Source organism: Osmerus eperlanus, chromosome 23, assembly GCF_963692335.1.
Source record: "Osmerus eperlanus chromosome 23, fOsmEpe2.1, whole genome shotgun sequence".
NCBI lineage: Eukaryota > Metazoa > Chordata > Actinopteri > Osmeriformes > Osmeridae > Osmerus > Osmerus eperlanus.
This window is the reverse complement of record NC_085040.1, coordinates 7,602,680-7,610,128: the sequence shown is the minus strand read 5'-3', so window position 1 is coordinate 7,610,128 and position 7,449 is coordinate 7,602,680. Positions and strand designations below refer to the sequence as shown.

Sequence of the window (7,449 nt, the reverse complement as noted above, 5' to 3'; positions counted from 1 at the left end):
GCTGTTTGTACACTGTAAAAAATAACCGTTTTTTTTACCATGAAATGCACTGTATTTTTTACAGATATTTCCTCTTTTTCTATAAAACAATGATATGCCTGCGGATTTACCAATATTTGATGTCAAATAAATGTTACACCCTTAAAATCACAGGCATTTTACCTTAATTTAAGATAACATGAATATGATGTTTATTTAATGACAATTCATTGTAATTGTACAGATTCAAATGTAATTTTACATTAAATGGGAGGTAATATTTAACAGATTATTTCAGGTTAATAATAATGAAGAAATGCATGTGAAATTACAGATATCGTTGGTCATTGGGTTTTCTTTAAAATTGTGATTTTATGTTTTTTAAACTAATTAGTAGTATTTGTACAGACACAAAAGTAATTTATTATTGGGAATAAACAGCAGAAAGGATGCACCCATGCTTCCCCTGGCAGGACAGAAATATCTATATGGTCCAGTGCCTCTTTAATGACTTCAATGCATGTATTGTCACCAAGCCTGCCTCACGTTTAAAAAAAATAGTCAAGAGTCTAAACTTTATGTAACACCTTTTATTCCATATTACAAAAACATTGGGCCAGTATCAAAAGTGCTGTGTTGAAATTTTTAAAACAGACAATGGTCTGTTAATTACTGTGTTAACAGCTCTAAAACAAAAAAAATGCCAACATAATAGTCAATAGCCAACTGTCTTTCTATGAGTCTGTGACCTTCATGAACTTCAGGGGACTCTGGGGCTCTTGACTTCTGGATCTCTTCTAGACAAACCGATGCTACCATGCACATTATCCTCCTTGGAGATAGAGAACATACATTTATTGAGACATGGTTGAGGTGTATTTGTCTTCACAAGAATGGATGGTGGATACAAGTTCTATTCATCATTGCCCATTAAACAGAACTTTGTTATGTTTTAGTACAATATATAGTTGAGTTGTACTTGTTTACTTAGATTTGTTTAACTGTAAATGTAAGCACCTATTGTAAGTAAGGAAAGAAACTGTTCTTATGACGTGAGGTTTTGGTCTTGATGGACCGCAGTCTTCTGTGTGTCCAGGGTGGGAGGGGTCGGCCACAATCTTCCTCGCTCGCCTCAGGGTCCTCGAGGTGTGCAGGTCCTTGAGGGTAGGCATATTGATCACCTTCTCAGCAGTGCAGATGATACGCTGCTGCCACTGCCAAGGACAAGAGCAGACTGCAGCGTATCATCCGATGGATGATCTGATCATAACAGATCAGTGATGGAAGAGGTGAGGATGGACTCAATGATGGCTGTGTAGAATGCACCATAGTTGTCTTTGGCAAGTTTAATTTCTTCAGCTGCCGCATGAAGTAAATCCTCTGTTGTGCTTTCTTGGTGAGGGAGCTGATGTTCAGTTCCCACTTGAGGTCCTGGGAGAGGATAGTGCCCAGGAAGCGGAAGGACTCCACAGGGTTTACTGGGGCTGTATTCTTAGTAGTCCACAAACATCTCCACTGTCTTAAGAGCATTAGCTCTTGGTTGTTCTGGCTACACAAGGTCACCAGGTTATTTTAACTACTGATAGTGGTAGGTTATCTTGCTAACACATATCCAAAAATGCACAGTGTCCAAAACACTAAGAACATTATTCTAGTTTTCTAATACTTTACCATTGTGTTGGCCGGTAGGATTTGTAACGCAAATAGGCCTAATGTCAGTTTTCTGGTCATTTCCACAAAATTATGCATAAAGTAACTCTGCGATTGGGGCCACTATAAAATGCATTCTGAGTAAAACCTTTCACTTTGGCACCAACCTTTTAGTCCAGCATATGATCTGGACAAGTCATGGGATAAAGCCCCAGTTTATAAAAAAGTAACTTATTTGTTGCACAAATTTACCCTGTAACCAACACAGAAATGTATGATATGACTTGTGCTTGGTTTGGAAAGATGTACATTTTTTCGAACATATAGGGGTACAAATGCAATAAGAAAGATGTCAGTGTGTGACCCATGGTGTGACCAAATTTATGTTGGGGGATGGGATGACTACTGCCTCAGGGCTGTCAAGGAATTTCCTAGGAGATTAGAAACAGTAAGTCTATTGTTATTAATGCTAGTAAACAGAAAACTCTGTGAAATCAACAATGAACTGTCCAATATAATAATTGGACAGTAAATTGGACAGTAAAAATATTTATCTCGGAGACAACATTGAATGTTGATTTTTGAATGAGGAAGGTTCACACATGCGCAGTGGTTGTAGCAGTAGCACTTTGCTTCTCCCAACTGTCACTGCCGCACATGGCGCGAAAACCGGAGAAGAATGGAGGTTTCAGCTGCTCCAGAAGTTATAGGATTCAGGAATTATACTGACTGAAGAAGAGACAAAGAGATTCAGAGGTAACGTTAATGTTAAGCTGATATAGTGCGTTATATGTTTTTCACAACCTTTTTTTGTCAAAACGGAATGGACTTTTACCAAACTGAAGGCAAATTGCTAGCTGACGTTAGCATTAGCTATTTAGAGTGACTATTAGCTAGCTCAGGGGTTATAGAGCTCAGCTAGCGTTAGCTATCTAATGTCAGTTAATTAAATCTGCGATTTGCAATCCTAAAATTCGGTTAACGTTATGACCTGCATGACTAATGTGTGGCTTTGTAGACCATCTCTACTATAACGTTATGTTGATTTTATTTTTTTCCTCTTACCTCAGTATAATGTTAGCTGCTAGCTAGCTAGGTCGGTAGGAAATATTTTATGAAAAACGAAGGCACTTGTTCAATGTTAGTGTTGTACATAGTTGATAAAAGCATGTTAATTCATTAGATAATTAATTGTGGAGCTGGCAAAGTGCCGCTGTACAGAGAACTGTCTAAATAGGAGTGTTTTTATGAGTAATGTTGAGTTAGGGGAATTGTGTAGGCTAACTTAAGTTTGGTTAAGTGAAGCCCTCGTGTGTTTTTCTGTTGCTGCAGATTTACATTTTCTCACACTCTACATTGTCACCTGGAGTCAGCTCTGTAACCGTGGCCCCAAGTTTTTGTGGTGAGTATTACATGAAATTGCAATTGCCATTATTGTTGTGTGGACTGTTTATGTCAAGACCGTTGATGGAGGTTCTTTCTGTCACAGACATTCACTTGCATGTATTTCAAAACACAAAACCTAAGGCGATGAAAAACAATCTGATCTCGGTAATCATGAGTTTTAGCAACGTTTTAACATGGGAGTGAACTAGTGTTGCACAGTAAACCTGTACTAAAAAGAGACACTTACATTGCTTCAGTGTTCCTGTGCATACATGGGAGACTCTGACAGAACGCTATCTCTGTAGCATTCCATCCAGTCCAGAACCCGGGGTCCTGAAGTCTCGACTTTTACGATACTCAAACGATGCGATGTTAATATACCTCTCTGATCTAACGAGTCTGACTAGCTGTCGTGACCTCTCAGGTGGGATTTGGCTACGATGGAGAGATGGTTGTTCTGCTAAGTTCTCCTGTCTCTGCACAGGAACTGCAGTGATCGTTAAGGAGCCTAATGACGAATCATGGTCAGAATTATGTTGTCCCATGCTACACCCCTTCACCAAGTTTCATACAAATCGGGCTGGTAGTTTTTGCTTAATCCTGTTCACACACAAACAAACTGACATTCAAACACTCACACGGGAGAAATTGCTTGCATGATACTTGTGTTTTTCTGTTGCTGCAGATTTACATTTTCTCACACTACATTGTCACCTGGAGTCAGCTCTGTAACCGTGGGCCCAAGTTTTTGTGGTGAGTACTACATGAAATTGCAATTGCCATTATTGTTGTGTGGACTGTTTATGTCAAGACCGTTGATGGAGGTTCTTTCTGTCACAGACATTCACTTGCATGTATTTCAAAACACAAAACCTACGGCGATGAAAAACAATCTGATCTCGGTAATCATGAGTTTTAGCAACGTTTTAACATGGGAGTGAACTAGTGTTGCACAGTAAACCTGTACTAAAAAGAGACACTTACATTGCTTCAGTGTTCCTGTGCATACATAGGAGACTCTGACAGAACGCCATCTCTGTAGGATTCCATCCAGTCCAGACCCGGGGTCCTGAAGTCTCGACTTTTACGATACTCAAACGATGCGATGTTAATATACCTCTCTGATCTAACGAGTCTGGCTAACTGTCGTGACCTCTCAGGTGGGCTATGGCTGCGATGGAGAGGTGGAGAGATGGTTGTTCTGCTCGGTTCTCCTGTCTCTGCACAGGAACTGCACACTCTTTTGCACTGATCGTTAAGGAGCCTAATGACGAATCATGGTCAGAATTATGTTGTCCCATGCTACACCCCTTCACCAAGTTTCATACAAATCGGGCTGGTAGTTTTTCGTAATCCTGTTCACACACATACAGACCGACATTCAAACACAGAAGGAAGACTGCCAATGGAAACTAGCCTTTTGGATATAATTGGGTGCATTTACATTTTAATGTTCATGAATGTACACTGTCCCTCTTGATCAAATAAATTGAATTGAAAAAATTGAAGAGAAAACATTACCTTTCATCCTGCAGCGGCTTTGCCTGGGTCGGAGGTCATAAACAGTGGGGCATCGGATCTATTTACGTTTTTTTTAAAACTATTTTCGGATATGGTTTGTCCTTAATGGAAGGTAGAAATTATTAACCGGTTGTTTTCAAGCCAAGTGAAAAGATGCTGAACATATCATTAAAGAATTGTATCTTTTCTTTTGACCAGGAAATGGCTGAGACCGATTTCCTCAGTGCCATGGAGAGAACGACAGTGGGGATCTATGTTGTGAAAGACACTGCCAGCAGTGAACCCTCTGATGTCAGGATAGTCCTCGAAGGTGTGATGGTGCTTCAAGATCTTGAGAATGTAGCACTTGCTTCTGCAATGTTGTTTGGGCTCTTATGCCTTGAACATGCAGCACCCTACAAAGCTCCGCTACACCTTTGAGGCATTTCAAAAGATCATCATGGAGCCTCAGCATCAGACACTTAATAATATGAGCCTGTCAGCTGCAAAAACAGAACTTTTAGTGACACTAACTGACCATGCACAGTTGCCCTATATAACGTTGCAGCCCGGTTCACAGCAATCTTGCTCAATGCTGGACCAATTTTCATGAATTAACCACTAGATAGCCTAAATTTATATTGATTGGCTGTAAATGTAGCTGTTTTTTAAGTATGCTTGTTTTTCCACTGTCCAATTAACATTTTTATATCTATAATTTCTTTAAATTGACTGATTAATACTGTAAATGTGCTGACATTCCTTTTTGATTAAAAGTACATATTCAGTATTTATACATTGTTGTTTTTTTTTAGTTGGCACAACCACAATTCTACAGGGAATCACTGTTGGTACACAGGGCATTTTCATAAATTAACTACTAGAAAGCCTACATTTACATTGATTGGCCGTAAATGTAGCTATCTTTATGTACTAAGCTTGTTTTTCCACTGTCCAATGAACATTTTTATATCTATAAATTCTTTAAATTGACTGAGTAATACCGTAAATTTACAGACATTTGTCTTGGGTTTTATGTATTTCTTGCGTTTTTATACATTTTTTCTTAGTCATTATACAAAAAAAAAGAAGAAATTACTGTAAATAGACCGGAATGTTTAATGTAGCAACAAACAAATGCCCTAAAATTACGGAGATTAACCTTAAAGTTAGTTGTTTTTAAATGTATTTTTACATAGTATTTTTGTTTTTCTGCGGTTTAATTAACTTTTAAGAACAGTACTAAACTGTAATTTAATTCATTTTGGCTGTAGACCATGCACTGTATTTTTACAGCTTATTACATGTAATTTTGTGGTATGATTATTTACTGTAATTTTACAGAATCGGTCTGGAAACTTTGCTGCCAGTGCTTTCTCTGTTTTTTTACGTGATTTTTTTTTACAGTGTACATTTAGTTTTAATTTATGTTGACTAACCACATTTTTTTCTTAGAATGATGTTGTTTATTTGCTAATTACACATGCTTTGCATAACTATAAATACAAATTATACTTAATCATTTGTAGCAGACCATTTCTGAATGTACGCATTCAGAAATTCAATGAAACAGATTAGAATCGGTAGATTATCTCACAATTTGTAATCCACACTTTTTAGTTTATTTTTGACAACAGTGCCATTAAGCATGACTAATCTAAGTGGGATTAATCTGTGTGGTGTTAGTCATAGTGGTGCAACTACCATCCATCAACTGATAGCATATTAAAGTTTCCGGCTGCCTGTTGGGTAAAGAGAGGTTTAAACCCAGTCCACAAAAGAGTTTTGCACACTAAAGAACTGAGATTAATTACATTAGGAGAAACTGTAAAAGTTTACTTAGAGATATTGTAGTGAAGCCTTATTTATACCTTAATAGGAATATTATAAACCATCTGTTTAACTTATATTATGTGATCATTTATCATTTCATTTAAATAAACTAAACTATAATGACAAAATGACCATTGCATCTTAAAGGCTGTGTAAACCTAAACTGCATGAATGTTTATGAGCTACATCTAACATAGATCGAATGTATAGTTACATTTCATCAGAGTAACTATATCAGTGGAGTCTGCTTTGTGCAGTTAACCAGACGATCTTAAGGGAAGCAAAAAGAAAGGGATTTACTAGAGAAAACACCTAATTTCATACGCAGACAAAGTGGTTGAGTGAACAGGTTAACAGAGGCAAGCCTCTGAATGGCTCTGACAGGGAGAAAGCAGCGCGAGACTCCAGCGCTGAAGGGAGTAGTGACCCGAAAACACTGTGTAAGTGCAGCTAGCATGGCCCTTTAGGAAAGTCTCTTTCCAGAAGCAGCGATTCTTCCCTGTGTAAATACACATGCACTGGGTGTCTATCCCCCATGCTTTTTCTTTCTCTCACAGTTCCAGATCCAGACGCACACACACAAGATTGAGATACAAACATTTGCACATTTGGGCTTATGCACACGTATGCAAATGTCACCTAAGCACTCATAACCCTTCACATCCAGGCTAATGTTGTGTGTGAGGAGAATAATGAATGCATCGAAACACACACACACACACATAAATGTACACATATGGAACTGGAAATTAATTGGTCAATGGTAACCCAAAAACCTACATCATCACTTCTGCATTGTTTGTGTATCAGACACTCACGACCCTTAGTAGAATCGCTTTCCTATAGAACTTAAATATGTTTTTCTGCAAAAGTACACACATGGTACAGACTTCACTGCATAAACTGTAAGTAGAGAAATCTGATTTAATGAGAATCAATTTGGTGTGTAAACAACTTTTTTGAAATGTTTTATGTTGTGAGTTAGTATTATAGCAGTGTTATATAATGGTGTAATTATCAATAATAACAAAAATAGCACTTAACTGGATCTGAGTACATCTGAGCCTACAAGCTGTAATTCAAAAAACATGGAAATGTTGC

The 7,449-nt window shown here is 37.8% G+C and overlaps 1 long non-coding RNA gene across 1 annotated transcript; it reads left to right on the top strand.

Annotated features, from left to right (window-relative positions):
- The first annotated feature begins 1,369 nt into the window (after positions 1-1,369).
- LOC134009830 (uncharacterized) lies at positions 1,370-5,305 on the top strand. The gene is made up of 4 exons (XR_009928271.1): positions 1,370-2,385; positions 2,962-3,031; positions 3,701-3,768; positions 4,735-5,305. It is a non-coding gene; the product is annotated as an uncharacterized LOC134009830 (long non-coding RNA).
- Positions 5,306-7,449: the final 2,144 nt, after the last annotated feature.